We start from the raw sequence: 15,071 nt of genomic DNA, 5'->3' as shown, positions 1-15,071 counted from the left end.
GCCCTGTGTGATGACATCACAGAAGTGATGTCATCACGCAGTGCTGGGAGCGTGCACGCATGGGGTCGGTCTAGGGTTGCCCTGGGTGCTGGCAACCCTAGATCCAGCCCTGCTTGTGGGTACTGCATGTGGAGGATGCATAGTCAGGGGGACTCAGCAAAACACAGACCTAAAGCAGGAAAAAAGTGGCAATGGGCTGAGCAGAAACAGCCTAAGTCTGTTTTATTGACCTTAATGGCTGCCAATCTGTTTGGACAAGTAGCATTTTAAGCAAGAGGGGGCAAACTGAATGGTCTATGCGCCTTAACAACTTGTCCTGACATTACTAGGTTGCCAACTCCAGTTTGGTAAATGTCTGGATATTTGTGGATGGAGCCTGGAAGAGTATTTGGGGAGGGAAGAGACCTCAGTGGGGTATAATGCCATACAGTCCACACTCCAAAGCAGCCATTTTCTCCAAGGGAACTGTTCTCTGGAGAACAGTTGTAATTCCTAGAGAACTCCAGGCTCCACCAGTAGGTTAACAAACCTTCCTAACAATATCCTTGGGGAGAAATTTATGTTCCATACTGCACCAAAGAATGCTGCAAATCATAAAGAAATAAAAGGTAACATCCAGGGATTTTTTTCTGGGAAAAGAGGTGGTGGAACTCAATGGGTTGCCAACACAGGGGGCAATTCCTGGCGGGAGGTGGTGCCCCTGGTACCACATGTGCATGCGCAAAGTGCGTACACATTTCCAGGACCATGAAATGATGTCACTTTGGGTCAGCTGGAACAAGGGGGGAGTTTTTAAAAGTTTAAATTTCCCTCAGTGAAAATGGTCACATGGCCTGTGACCCCGCCTGCTGATATCCAGACAGGGGAGTTTAAATTGCCCTCCGTGCCGTGGTGCGGAGGGCGATCTAAACTCCCCTCTGTCTGGAGATCAGGGGGTAGGGCCACTGGCCATGTGACCATTTTCAAGAGGTGCTGGAACTCTGTTCCACTGCATTCCAGCTGAAAAAAAGCCCTGGTAACATCTATAGCTACTTTGCAGCCACAAAACTGGCTCAATTTTTTGGTCAGACAGGGCTGAGGTGAGCAGATCTGATGCTTGCCTAGTGTGCAGTTGCAACAATATGCTCACCTGAACATGTTTCACACAAAGTTCTCAGTATTCCTAGGTTGAATCCAACTGTAGACAGATGAAGCTGCTGCAGGTACCCATAGTTAAATATTTAGTAACATCAGCGATCAGCAGGAATGAGGGATTGAATTCCTCTCACAAAAAAAGATTTCTATGGTTGCTGATCAGGAAATAGGAATCAAACCCAATCTTTAACCTTTTTCATTTACATCATTTCTTTGATACATGGATCCTCTCTGATTTAAGGATCCTATTGCAATCCTATTGGCACATTCACATGCTTCTTGATTGATCAGGGTGTGTGTTGTATGCCATCAAGTCACCTCTGACCTATGTCGACTCTATGAATGAAAGACCTCCAAAACATCCTACCACAGACTTGCTCACATCTTGCAAACTGGAGGACACCGCTTCCTTTATTGAGTCAAGCCATCTCATTTTAGGTCTTCCTTTTTTCCTACTGCCTTCTACTTTTCCTAGCACTATTGACTTTTCCAGAGAATCTTGTCTTCTCATAATGTGACCAAAGTAAGATAGCCTCCGTTTTGTCATTTTAGCTTCTAGGGAGAATTCAGGCTTGATTTGATCTAGTACCCACTTATTTGTCTTTTTGGCTGTCCATGGTATCTGCAGAACTCTCCTCCAGCATCACATTTCAGATGAATCAATTTTCTTCCTGTCAGCTTTCTTCACTGTCCAACTTTCACACCCATACACCGTAATGGGGAATACCATTGTGTGGATGATCTTGGTCCCCAGAGAGACATCTTTATTTCAAAGGATCTTATCTAGTTCCCTCACAGCTGCTCTTCCAAGTCTCAATCTCCGTCTAATTCTCCCTGTTGGTTGATGATTGAGCCAAGGAATAGAAAATCTTGAACAATTTTAATTTCTTCATTGTCAACTTTAAAATTGTGTAATTCCTCAGTAGTCATTACTTTTGCCTTCTTGATGTTCAGATGTAATCCTGCTTTGGCGCTTTCCCATTTGACCTTCATCAGTGGTTGTTTCAAGTCTTCACTATTTTCTGCTAGTAGCACGGTGTCATCTGCATATCTCAAATTGTCAATTTTCCACCAATTTTTACTCCAGCTTCTTCTAGATCTAATCTAGCTTTTGTTATGATATACTCTGCATAGAGGTTGAACAAGTAGGGAGATAATACGCATCCTTGTCTGACACCTTTGGCAATTGGAAACCATTCTGTTTCCCCATATTCTGTCCTAACAGTAGCCTTTTGTCCGGAGTAGAGGTTGTGCATCAAAACAATCAGATGTTATGGCACTCTCATTTCTTTTAAGACTCTTCATAGCTTTTCATGATCCACACAATCAAAAGCTTTGCTATAATCTATAAAACACAGGCTGATTTTCTTTTGAAATTCCCTGGTGCATTTCATTAGCCATTGTAAATTTGCGATGTGATCTCTAGTGCCCTTTCCTTTCCTGAATCCATCCTTAACATCTGGCATTTCTTGTTCCATACATGGTAAGAGTGTTTGCTGTAGAATCTTGATTATCACTTTCCTTGCATGGGAAATTGCAACCCCAGCCAGAAGTAAGAGCCAGACACAGGCTTGAATTAAAGGGCTGTTTATTAAAATGACCATAAAGATAAAGCACGGCAAGAGCTAACTAAGCGGTACAGGTCAAGCCACGGGATCAGCCCACTGACCACCGCCTTGCCTGTCTGGGTGAGCCCCAATGCCCTGGGTGTAGGCAATCTCAGGAATGGCTGCAACCCGGCCAGCCAGGCCATGGATCCCCCCTCAAGTACCTATTACGCTCCAGCCGTCTAGCATGAGGGTAGGCCTTGTTTCTGGGGATCCCCGCAGGCGTCTGCCCGTGTTATGGTAGCCGCCACAAGCATACTGCACTGATGGCAGACCCTGTACACCACCCTTGGGGAATTGCCACAGGGGCTCACCGGCCCGCACCCTATTCCCAAAATCTCCTGCCACCGCAAGGGTCAAGCCTCTGCTTAGACCCTCGCGCCCCACATATGGCTTAAAGCCAACTGAAGCCCTTGCCAAAGGTCATCAAGAAATATATCATTGCCCTCAGGTGACAGGTGGACACCATCGCCTCTGTAGAGGTGGGCAAATTCGGCCCTAATCTCGGGGTGTGGCAAATAAATGCCCAAGCCTTGCTCCAAAGACCTCTTAATGGCTTGGTTAGCCTTACGTTGGGCCCTCTATTGCCCTGGGATCTAAGGCTTCCCACCAAACCCGTTGTTGTAGCGTCTCTGACCATAATATAAGCACGCCCGGCCATTGGCTGCTTATACGACTCAGGTCCTCAGCTACTTGCATCAACAGGGCCTTGCCCTGCACCAGCCCCAGGTCATTACCACTCATGCGAATGACCAAAATGTGTGGGGGAGGACCCTTCCATCCCCTAAACAAGAGGGGCAACAGGCCGGGCCATCTGAGGCCACGCTGGCCCTGCCACTCCACAGTGGCCACAGCACTCAAACCCAGCTGGGATCCAGTCTGCGTTCTCTTGGCTTGATTGGCCACCCAGAACACCATGCTGTGGCCACAAATCAGGATCCTCTTCCTCTCATGGCTCGACATGGCACCTGAGGAAAGAGCAATTAGTTCGCCATTTAAAACTGAGGCAGGGGCTGGATATAGGACCGAAACGTCCTTGACCGCCACCTGCCCACTCTCTGGATCTCCTGCTGAGGGTACCCCATAGCAGCTGCTGTTGAGGCTGCCCCAATCCGGAAGGAGTGGGTGCCGAATTTGACCCCCGACAGGCCAACTTTCTTAAGAGCCCTCTCTGTCACAGCCCAAAACTGAAACTTAGTTAATGGGGACTGATCTTCGTGGCAGAATAAGACCCCTTGGTCATCCCCACGAAGCGTGACATACTCCCTGAGGGCCGTAACAGGGCACAGCTCCTGCTCAGCGCAGGGGCCCAAAAGCAAAGTGCTCCCCTGCTGCCGCTGGTCCGTCTTAGACCGTCTAATCCCAATGGAGACTTTGTCCCCGACAAATTTAATGTCCTGGGCAGTCAAGGCCCATCCAGAAGCGTCCGTACGCGATGAGGCCACCAGCTCACTGACTTGCAGGACCCCAAAGAATGCCGTTAAGGAAGCAGTGTGAAAAAGCTTCCTTTTGAACACTGAAGAGCACACTTCTGCCCACGCAGTCCCCAACCCCTTCAACACTGATGGGGAGATGGGCTGCCTAGGGTCACTCGGCATTTTTACTTCCCTGGCCCAGCCTTCCAGCATCTTTCGAATCCTGAAAACACCTGTGAATTCAGGTAAGCCACGTGCGTTGCTTGCAAAGGCCAAAGCGGCCAGCTGTCCCCTGATAGACTTCACAGCAAGACCCCTCCCACGCTGCACTACACAAAAGTGCACCAGGTGCTCAGGCGGGATTGGCCACGACTGCTGGAGCCCTGCCGATGCCCTGAACTGATAAAGCTGCCCTACCGCATGGTCATAGGCCCGGCGTGTACTGGGGGCAACAGACAGCTGGATCGCTCTATTTACTTCCGCCGTCCAAGCTCCCATAGCTCCTGGGGCATCCTTGCTGGTTGCCTGTCGGCCCAGGGGGCAAGCTGCCAGAATCGTTCCATCTGTTGGCGAGACAAAGCGTCTGCCACACCATTGTTAATAGCTGGAACGTGTCTGGCCCTAAACAAAATGTTCATCTGCAAACATTTCAATGTAAAGGCCCGTACCAGCCTCATCACCCTGGGGGATCCGGAAGCCAGGGAGTTGACCACATGCACTACAGTCAAGTTGTCGCACCAAAAGTGGACAGCCTGGTTCGCTAATTCTGGTCCCCAAAGCCACACAGCCACTAACAAGGGAAAAAACTCCAAAAGGGTAAGGTCTTTGGACAATCCCTGGGCTACCCAATCTGCGGGCCATTGGTCAGCACACCAATGCCCCCTAAAAAGGACTCCAAAGCCTGTAGACCCAGAGGCATCAGAGGTGACCTGGAGCTCTGCTTCTAACAACAGATCCTCCCTCCAGAAAGTCACCCCATTAAAGGTGTCAAGGAATTCCTTCCACACCAATAAATCGTCCCGCATACCTTTGTTAATTCATAAGCGATGATGGGGCAACCGCAAGTTCCCCATAGCATCACACAGCTGCCTGAGGAAAGCCCTCCCAGGTGCAACTGCCTTACAGGCAAAGTTTAAATGGCCAACTAATTGCTGCAACTCAAGGAGAGATACCTTGTCTCTACTCAAGCAGTCCTCCAACCTGGCTCTAAGGTCTACCACCTTCTCCAATGGCAACCTCAAGGTCTGGTGAACCGTATCAAGTTCAATGCCTAAAAACGTCAGAACAACAGCTCATCCCTCCATTTTCTCATGAGCCAGAGGAACCCCTAGTTCCTCAGCGAGCTCCATGAACCCTGCCAGTAACCTGGCACACTGCCCCATGCCTGCAGGCCCAGACACCATAAAGTCATCTAAATAATGGACGGTTTCTGTGCAGGCACAGCGGCGACGCAACTCCCATTCCAAAAAGGAACTGAAACGCTCAAAAGCAGAGCAAGATATGGAACACCCCATGGGAAGGGCCCTGTCCATATAAAACTTGCCCTCAAATGCAAAACCCAGGAGATCAAAGTCTTCGGGTCAACTGGGAGCAGGCGAAAGGCAGACTTGATATCGCACTTTGCCATTTCAGCTCCCACCCCACACCAGCGCACAACCTTGACCGCCTGGTCAAAGGAAGTATAGTGCACCGTGCAGAGTTTATCTGGAATGCCATCATTCACCGATCCCCCCCTGGGAAAAGACAGGTGGTGAATGAGGCGAAACTCTCCGGGTGCCTTTTTTGGCACCACCCCCAAAGGAGAGACCCTCAGGGACGGGACAGGAGGGGTGTCAAAGGGGCCTAAGACCCTGCCCTCAGCACACTCCTTTAAAATCTTGCGGCTGACCACGTCTTCCATGCCAGCCACTGATCTAAGGTTGGCTGCCATGAAAGGTGTCCTGGGACCCTGGAAAGGGATCCTAAACCCGAACTTAAAACCTAAACGCAAATAATCAGCGTCCCTGCGCCTTGGGTACACTTGAAGCAACTGTCCAAGTACCCTCAGCCTTACTGGACTGGGCCCCTTTGGCAGGCCCTTGCTGGCCGCCACCGTCCTGAAGCGTTTTCCTCCCTGACCCCTCTATCGTCCCCTGGGACAGGCGGAATGTGGGCACTCATGCCTATATTTGCACGCCCGTCTATGGCACACCCCTTTGGACGTAAAGTCCCAGCAGAGCAGCCGTGATTGAACCTGCTGCCCCGCAGGGGTGCGGGAGCCTGAACCCTGAACGGTTCGAATAATCATATGACCACTATTGGTCCTATCTCCCAGGTTGGACTTAGCTGGAGCCATCACCTGCACCCAGAGCTGGATGTGTATTTGATCCCAGGGGAGGCCAGGGGTCAAAGCTGCACAAATGCAGAACTCTTTGTCATAACGAAGCCACGCTACCCCCTCAAAGTCAGTATACCCCCTATATATTATGTTTATATACTGAAAGAGGGGAAGGTCCTTGTGTGGTTGCGCGCTGGCCAAAACCCCCGCATAAACCAACAACCCAGGCAACCAATGACCCCAGGTCCTGTCAATCCGGCAGCGGTGGATCTTCTCCTTATCCTTGTCATCAAGATCGTCTTTATCCTTCTTCTCCAGTTCCCTGAAGAGAAGGGTAAAGACGTCCACGTACTCGCCCCTTATAATTTTCTCACGGGTGGCCTGTGTCAAGTGATCTCCTAACGGCAATGCCGTATCCCCAGGGGGCAAGGCCCTATAAGGGACCATGCCGTATGCTTGGGCTCCATAAGGAGCTGGGCCTGACTGGCTGCCATATCCGTAAGGCCACCCAATGGCTGGAGATGGATAAGCTTGCCCTTCCCAACCAGTAGCACTACCAACTGTTGGCAAAGCAGGTGCCTGCTGCTGGTGCAAGGAGCCGCCAGCATAATTGGGCCACATTGATGGGCCTGCCGGAGGCCAACCCTGCATGGGATAAGCGCTAGAAATGGAAGGGGCAGAAACACCAGAGGCGGCCGTTTGCCCCCAGGGCCCCCAGGGTCAAGCAGTGCTCTGTTGTGGCAGAGAATCCTAACCCTCAGGCCCAGGCAGTTCCACTGCTATGACGACTTGTCCACTGTCATCTGGCCCTTCTTGGTCGCTGTTTGCCGCTCCTTCCAGTGAGGTTGGATGATCCTGGCCTCCACCAACGCCACTCGCCGCCATACCTGATAGTTTCTTGAGGGCAGAAAGGCGAGAGGCAAAATCTTTATTAAACCCCACCTTAGCAACTCTTTTGGCACCCCTATGTAGCTGAGTGGTGGCACAGGCAGACTCCATACCCCTCTTTTCCCTCTCGAGAGCAACAATGCGCTCCATCAGTTCCTGTCTACTCGGGCCTTCATCCTCATCTGAGGAAGACAAAGCCGGAGGAGGGTTCCATGGCGCTGGCCTTTTAGCAGGCTTCTTTCCCTTAGACGGACCCCCACCGTTCTTAGGCGGCATAATTAATATCTAAGTCTGGCCCAGCAGCTGAGAACGCAATGATATAACAGATTGTTCACAGCCGAACCACTTAACCACTAATAACATCCGCCCTTCAAGGTACGCCAAGCCTGTTTAAAATGCGAAGGAGCCTTAACAGGGATAGTAATCCTTTCCCACCCTTAGGTGGCGCCCAGATCCCCTAATATCAAAGTCACAGCAGGACAACGATGCGGTGCCACCACTAGGTGGCAGCAGACGCACCCCCAGTAGCTGCACTAAAATGGTCACCAGGCAATACACAATGCCCTAAACCATAGGCAACAAAATGGCCCCCAAAGCCTGCAAGGCAGGCTACCGTCCCAACCCCCACGTTAGCAAGGGTGAAACAATTGGCCCCCCAGCCCTGAACAGGCTATAGAAATATAGTTACTGGCCTATCAAGGGTGAAACAATTGCCCCCCAGCCCTGAACAGGCTATAGCAATATAGTTAGTGACCTAAAAGAAGGGGGGGAGGTGCGGTATAAACTGAGGGGGGGAAACTGGAGGCCTATGAGATGACGCGGGTTGGTAGCAGCCGAATTGCCCCCCCCCCAATCTTAGGGCCGCCCATGGCCGCCAAACCAGCCACCACTACCCCCCAGGACAGGAGGGGGATACAGGCGTGACTGAGTGTCCCGCTATATGGTCACCGCTGTTACTGCCGGCTAAAAGCGCCACGACCACGCTCCCCGAACAACAGCACCCGCGGCCGAAAGATGCTGGCCCTGCAGCAGCGAGGGCTGCGAATGTGCGCCGCAGAAAAGCGGCCCTCACGACCGCTGATGCTGCCGCCACCAGAAAACGGCCCCGCCGACATTCCCAGGCCCTTATAACCTCCTCCCAACACCGCCGCCACGGCAGAGGCTAGGGCTGGTGAGCCGGAGGCCAAGGCCGACGCTCAGAGGAGGAGCAGGAGAAAAACGCTCCTACCTCTCTGAGCGATTTCTCCCAACTAAAGCTGGGGAGAGCGGAGCCACCGGCAAACGGCTCTTGGCTCCACCCCCGGCTAAGCCCCGGATGCCTAGGAAGGGAGCCTTTCTCCTTCACTGGGCGGGGCGGCAAAGGACAGCTCCCAGCCAGAGAGGCGTTATGCCGTGGCTGGGAGAGCTGAATTAACGTAATAATCTGATACTTGCTGCACTCTTTGACATCCTCTTTTTGGGAATTGGAATGTAGACTGAGCATTTCCAGTCTGTGGGCCATTGTTTTGTTTTCCATATTTGTTGACAGATTCTTATTAAGATTCTGACGGACTCAATTTCCGTAGCTTGAAATAGCTCTATTGGTATTCCATCTACTCCAGGTGCTTTGTTTCTCCCAATTGCTTTGAGTGCAGCTTTTACTTCACTTTCTAAGTTTTCTGGTTCTTAATTAAAGGACTCTTTTTCAAAAATATCTGTCATCCTTCCATCTCTTCTGTATAGTTCTTCAGTGTACTGTTTCCATCTTTCCTTTATTTTGTCCTGATCAGACATTGTATTTCTGAGCTGATCTTTCAGCATCCCAAGCCGTGGCTTGAATTTCCCTTTGATTTCCCAGATCTCGTATTCTTCCTTTTTTATTGTTCTTTTCTATTTCTTTGCACTGGTTATTATAATAGATTTCTTTGTCTCTGCATGTAGATTGCTGAAAAACTGCATTTACAATTCTGACTCTATTTCTTTCACCTTTTGCTTTTGCTTCCTGTCTGTCTTTAGCAATTTTAAGAGTTTCCTCAGTCATTCATTTAGCCTTCTCCTTTCTTTTGGCTACAGGTATACTCTTTGCACATTCTTCCTTGATATTATCTCTGGTTTCAGCCCACAGTTCTTCTGGTTCACGATCAATTAAACTTAGTATTGCAAATCTATTCCTTACCTGGACTTTAAATTCTTCAGGAATATCCTGTAGATTGTATTTTGGCACTATGATTCTTTTAGTGTTTCTCTTCAGCTTTATTCTAAATTTTGATATTAGCAAGTCATGATCTGTACCACACTGAGCTCCTGGTCTTGTTTTAGCTCAGAGAATACAGCTTCTACATCTTCTGCTTCAAATTATGTAATCTACTTGGTTCCTGTATTAGTTACCTGGTGATTTCCAGTGTACAATTGTCTTTTCAGTTGCCTGAAGTATGTGTTAGCAATTTTGGCTTCACAAAATTCTATGAGTCACTCTACTGCTTCATTTTGTGATCCTAGTCCAAATTTTCCCATAATGTTTGATTCTGTTTTGACTCCTACTTTTGCATTCCAATCACCTATAACTATCAGCATATCTTGTTAAGGTATGTGATCAGTTTCATCTTGGACACTTGCGTAAAAGTTTTTGATTTCTTCCTCCTCAGCACCTGTAGTTGGGGCATAAACTTGAATGATGGTTATGTTAACAGGCCTTCCCTGAAGTCTGATTGATATTACTCAGTCCAACTTTGCACTGTAACTCTTGACTGCTTGTGCTATGTCTCGCCTCAGTATTAGGGCAACACCATTTCTTTTGAGTTTGTCATTTCTGCAGTAAAGCACTGTGGTTTTCTGACTGAAAATGTCCTGAGTCAGTCCACATTAGTTCACTCACACCCAGGATTGCAATGTTTAAACATTCCATTTCTTGTTTTACTATTTCTAACTTACCTGGCTGCATACTTCTCATGTTCCATGTTCCTACTGTGTGTGTCACACAGCTTTGGATGTTCCTTTTGCATCTATTCATATCTGCAACTGGACATACTTTCAACTTTAATCCAGTCCCATCATTAGGAATAGCACTATTAATACTTGTCCGTGGCTCTTCCCCAGTAGTCAATTGAGTGCCATCTGATCTGAGGGTCCTGTCTTCCAGCAGTATATCTTTGTTCATTCTGGATTGTCTCATCATAGGGTTTTCAAGGTAAGAGATTAGCAGAAATGGTTTACATTGCCTTCTTCTGCTCCACAGTACTAACCAGGGTTAGTTGAAGTGACTCTTCCATTGTTTGTGAAAGATCCTCTGCCAGTGTCATCTTTCACTACTGCTGCTGCCCAGTAGCTAACCTTCAATAATTCCTCCACTCCCACTATCACTGGAAAATTCTCTTCTGCTGATGTGACAGTTTATTCCTGAAGTGGGTGGATACATCTTAGTCTGGTGTTTCAGCTCTGACCATTCCACCTTGAGTGACTCTTCCAGGAATTTAGACTCTTAACCAAGCCTGTGCTCCTGAGGGTGTTGCTCTCAGATTCAGACACACTCAAGCTCTCTCACCACATTGTGTGTATCCAGGAGGGGGGATCAGGGTGTACAATCAGATTAACATTAGTATAGATGGGAGCTTTAGTGTGCAATTTATGTAAATAATATCACACATAAAAAGGCAAGCCATTAATAAAACAGTATATCCAATAATTCTTTGGTCCAAATATTAAGGTTGCTAACCTCCAGATGGGGCTTGGAGATCTCCTTGAATTACAACTCATCTCCAGTCTGCAGAAATCAGTTCCCCTGGAGAAAGGGCAGCTTTGGAGGGTGGACTTATACCTCCCCAAACTCTGCCCTCCCCAGGTCCCACCCCTAAGCCTCCATGGATTTCTGAATGTGGATTCAGCAACCCTAGTCTTCATGTATGCCAGGCCATTCATAGCCATTTCACTCCCACAACCATATTCATGTTTAAATACATGGCAAGATTATTTCACCATGTTCTCCCAAGAGTTACTGAATTACCCCTCTAGTATCTCCATGTTTGCTTTCTTTTGGTCTATAAAGTATACTCATTAAACTTGTATATGACCCTCTATACACTGTAATACTTTACCTAAGAGCTTAGGTATATTTTCCTGTCTTCCTGCTTGTAATCTGTTCATGATTCCTATTATCTAAAAAAAGAGAATGAATTATTATACAGTTAAAATTATGTTGTTGCCCTACTATCTGCATAACTAATTTCTGCCACTTTATCCGATGATTAAACTGGCAATAGTGTTTTTCTTAGCATGTTACTGTTTTGCAGATGTGTCTAAATTGGTATTTTTTACAATACAACCATTGTTGGGCATCTTTATCATAAAAGCCTTTTAAAAATATGAACTGAATGCAAATAAAAAGCATCTAATATTGAATTTCCAGAATCTGTACAGTCAGGTTATACAATGTTTTGTATGTCTGTAACTTGGTGTGACAAAACTTTGATTCTTTTATTGTATTTTAATGCATGAATGTCAGCAAACCATTTATAAAGCAGATGTCATTCATTTAAGCTCCAATTTTAAATTGGACCTGCTTTAACCTCAATTCCTACAGCTATATTGAAGCCTCCACTATTTAAATTGCTATATTGAAGAACAGGAAACTCTAACAGGGCAATCAGAATAATGATAGGAGCTTGATTCAGGTATGCTTTATTAAAATTATTTTTAATGTATTGCAAACAAGAACAAAGGTGCAGTGCAGAGTGAAATTAATGTCTGGTTGGGGCAGAAAGTGCTTCCGCACCATTTTTGCACACATATGCACTGGGTTTGTACATATATGCACCATTTTTACACACATATGCACTGGGTTTGCCAGCCTCCTGGTGGGGACTGGTGATCTACTGGAACTACAACCAATCTTCAGCTGACATGGATCAGTTCCTCTTGAGAAACTGCTGCTTTGGAACATGGCATTATCCCTGCCCCCCTCCAAACCTCAGCTATCCAGATTCTACCACTAAATCTTCAGGTATTTCCCAAGTGTGCGTTGGAAACCCGAAAGTTGGTCCTGATGAGGAAAGGCAACAAAACTTCAGCAACAGATATTTTCCTCCCCTTTACAGTTTCTGATTGTGAGTATACCTATGGATTTTACATGTAACATGTTATGAAGACTCAGTTTTGCATGTTATGAAAACTCAGTGGCATTTTTGGAAGAACTACCCCCCCCCCAAAAGAGCAGGCCCTTTCTCTAAATGTATTATAAAACCCTCCCCTGCTCAGCACTGGCCTAATCCAGGCCATTTTGGACCTGATCCAGGCCCAAACAGGCCCAAAATGGCCAAAACAGGCCATTTTTAAAACACCCACATGACACCAGTCACATATGTATTTTAAAGAGGTGCCGGAATGTTGTTCCGGCGTTCCAGCTCAAAAAAAGCTCTGTGAACAGCCATTCAAAAACAATGTAATAGGGTATGGATTTTTGTGCAGTTCAGCTTTTAAGTAGTATTGTGGAAATAAGTAATTTTAATAATGTCATTAAAAAGTTATGGTGCTTTACAAGCATATAAATGTAAACTGTCCATGTCTTAAAAATTTGCTGTGACTATTTATTTAACCAATGAAATAGCTGATAAAAATAACTAATTATGGACCATAGAATGATTTTGCACTTATTAGTTATGAATGAATAAATGCTAACCATTTAGCTTAGTCCAATTCTAATATATCATTCTATTCCATCTTAAGCACTTAAAATGCAAATGTAAGCCCCTGCTGAATCTAGATCTAAAAATTTATCTTATGTAATAATGGAAGGAATTATTCCTTAAAAAAGAATCACATCATTCAGTTTAAATGGCAATCCATAAGTAGATTGTATAATTTGTGATGCAATGTTGATTATCATATACTAAAAAGAAATTGGACACAATCCACTGGAATGTCACTATTCTCATGAACTCATTAAAATTAATGGAGCAAAGCCCCATTTTTATTATTATTTGATTATTTGGATCTTACAAGAGTGAAATAATCAGAAAAAAATCTTCACAATCATTTTAATAAGGTGATTAAAAGTATGTAACAGGCAACTTACAAAAATATAAGTAATAGGCCCCAGATCCTTATGCAACAGAAAGCCAGCACGGTGCTCAGATTGACCATTACAGACACTAGAATATCTCCTGATGGGTCAATGGTTCCCCCCCTCCTGGACCTGGCTTGCCCAGTGGCAGAAAGCCCCACACAAGGTGAGAGAGGTGGTGCCCAGGCCCTATATGGAGCAAAGGAGCTGCTGATCAAGTTACATGTGGGGCGAGAGTAGTGGCAACTAGTCCAAATAAGTCAAAGGAGGCAGTGCCTGGGCCACAAGAAGCATAGGAGGCAGCTTTCAACCCCTACACACAACAAGGGAGGCGGCCTGCCTGAGGCAAGGAAGTTGCCACTTATCCTGCCTGAGGGAGATGTTCAAGGTGAGGAAGTCATCGTCTGTCAGGTTCCCCAGGCCAGGGTGGGGGATCCCCCATTCCCAGCCCCCTCCCTCACCTCCGCTTGCCTGGCCAGTGTGGTGGGGAGGTGTGAGAAATGGAAACAGGAGCTCCGCAGCATGTTCGTGCATGCTCCAGAGCCTTTGTTTGTCACATCAAGAATGATCATTTCTCCCTCCAACTCTGCTCCTGACAGCACTGGTACAGTTAGTTGTTATCGTAGGCTCCTCAAGCAAAGTCCCAAAGCCACACAAACACCTCCCCCCCCGACACACAGTGTATATATTCACATAATCAAAACAATTGAAAAGTGGAGGTGCACCAAGGGATTTGTAGATAAGCTGATATCACCATGACAATTACATGCAGGTATAAATCCAATGCTGGTGGGGTTGCACTAGCGTAAAGAAATCAAGAATGGGAGGTGCCAAGGGAGTGCTGGAAGAGGAGCAGGAGTCAGTTGACATCCTAAGCACCCCCCTCCCCCACCAACTCATGTCCAGGGGCCAATGAATATACTCCAGTGTAGTTTCTGTATTCTCAGATATTTGGGGTGTGTGTGTGTGGTTTTTGCTCCTTAACTCTGCACTCATTTATAATGATAAGCATGGCAGACAATTATAGCCCCTTGTCTAGAGTATGGAAAAGTGTTCTGCTTGTGTTTAGAAATCCTTGGAATTCCCCCATCTGCAGTAAAACTGATCTATTTGCTCTCAAATGGTTTGAAAAAAACCATCTCTGTTTTATAAGAATGATGTGCTTCTTTAAGAAAATATTGTGATATATCAATCGTGTTCAGCATTGATTATTCCAGAGGCATTATTGCCTAAACCCAGTAGCATTTCAATGCTGATCTGAGAGTTTTGTGAAGGGTGACAGTCACATGCATAGGGTGACAGTAAATTTAATTCCAACCCTATGATTTATGCCAGTTTCCCAACTTTTTTCAATAGAAGAACCCCTAAATTAATTTTTCAGATCAGAAGAAACCCCTACTTATGAAGTGTTTATAGGCCTGAAAAAGTTGACGGTGGGGAGTACAATTCAATTATTTCTAGAGATATAGATATAGATATAGATATAGATATAGATATAGATATAGATATAGATATAGATATAGATATAGATATAGGTGTGTGCGTCAGTGTACATCATAAGAAAAAAGTGAAGCATTTTCCTGTCTTTTTTGTACTATCTAATCTTTTTTCCCAAATATCAAAATATCAAACCAAAATAAAGTTCACTTAGAGCTAAGCTACAAGAGACGAATTAC

Source organism: Eublepharis macularius, chromosome 1, assembly GCF_028583425.1.
Source record: "Eublepharis macularius isolate TG4126 chromosome 1, MPM_Emac_v1.0, whole genome shotgun sequence".
NCBI lineage: Eukaryota > Metazoa > Chordata > Lepidosauria > Squamata > Eublepharidae > Eublepharis > Eublepharis macularius.
Note: the sequence above shows the minus strand (reverse complement) of the source record.